Below are 1,255 nucleotides of genomic sequence, written 5' to 3'. Positions count from 1 at the left end.
CAGCTAAGATATCAACATGGACTAGGGACTCCAGACTTGAGGCAAACCCTTTCTAACCTGAAAAACTTCATGGAGCATGGACTAACGGTCAGGTGTGACAGACATCACACCTCCAGTGCAAACCCTGTTCCAAAGAGACAAAACTCCATATTTGGGGTGCAGATGTAGGTTTCTCTGGGGGAATCCCTTCACCAGACAAAGGATACTGGAAATGGGCCAGCTCAGAGAGTGAGAGAGTCCAGTACAGAACCCCTCCCCCCAGTCATAACTCTGCACTCGTCCAGCCTGTGACCCTTGTGCCCTCCACAGGAGAATCTGACAGAAAGACAGCGTCTGTCTTCCTCCTTGGACACCTCCTTGGACCTCTCCAAAGAAAACAAGAAAAAAAAAAAGGGGGGGTAGATCTGGGTGACAGCTTAAATGGAGGCCACATGAGTGTGAAAACTAGCCAGGAGCAAGGACAAGCCCTCTCGGGGCCTCCGGCCACAATCAACAGCACCCTCCTGCCCAGTGAGTAGGCCAGCTTGTCTGGCGCCCAGCTCCCCGGGGGCTTCCACCCAGTCTCGGAAGCTGTGCTCTGCTTCACCGTGGAACAAGCAGAAGAGATCATTGGAATGGAAGCCACAGGCTTCACCTCAGGCGATCAGCTGGAAGCATTTAACTGCATCCCCGTGGACAGTGCTGTGGCAGTGGAGTGTGATGAACAAGTTCTGGGAGAGTTTGAAGAGTTCTCCCGAAGGATCTATGCACTGAACGAAAATGTATCCAGTTTCCGCAGGCCACGTAGGAGTTCTGATAAGTGAAGCAAGCGGACAGATGGTAGGACCAGGATGGAGTCACTGCTTGAAATGAGGATAAAGCTGCACTGGTTACCCTTTGTAGTAATTATGACACAAAATGAATATTAATGGAGGATATTCCTCAGAAAAATAGACTTTGTGAATCAAGGAGGGACTCAGGATCATTGTCTATCAATGGGCCAGATAAAGTTAGATTTTGCTTGCAAGATTTTGCTTTTCAGGCCTGACAATTGTTTTAAGGCAAAAGTCACTCTCTAGCTTGAGTCACCTTATAAGCATTTGTCTGCTTTTTTATTTACACTTATATGTTATCCTCAGAGGGAAGATGATAATATATAGATAATATAATGAACTAGCCTTTAGATTTTCATTGGATTTGCCCTCACCATAGTTTATGAAACTTTTGGGAAAATTGAATATTCAGTAAAAGGTCTCCACCATTGACTGAAGAATTT

General features: G+C 46.4%; 1 pseudogene; it reads left to right on the top strand.

Moving 5' to 3' along the window:
* Positions 1-803, top strand: part of LOC104984294 — a 1,773-nt pseudogene extending 970 nt beyond the window's left edge.
* Positions 804-1,255: the final 452 nt, after the last annotated feature.

Source organism: Bison bison, unplaced genomic scaffold, assembly GCF_000754665.1.
Source record: "Bison bison bison isolate TAMUID 2011002044 unplaced genomic scaffold, Bison_UMD1.0 scf7180017464065, whole genome shotgun sequence".
Lineage (NCBI taxonomy): Eukaryota > Metazoa > Chordata > Mammalia > Artiodactyla > Bovidae > Bison > Bison bison.
The sequence above is the reverse complement of the archived record's forward strand: the minus strand, read 5'-3'. Positions and strand labels throughout refer to the sequence as shown.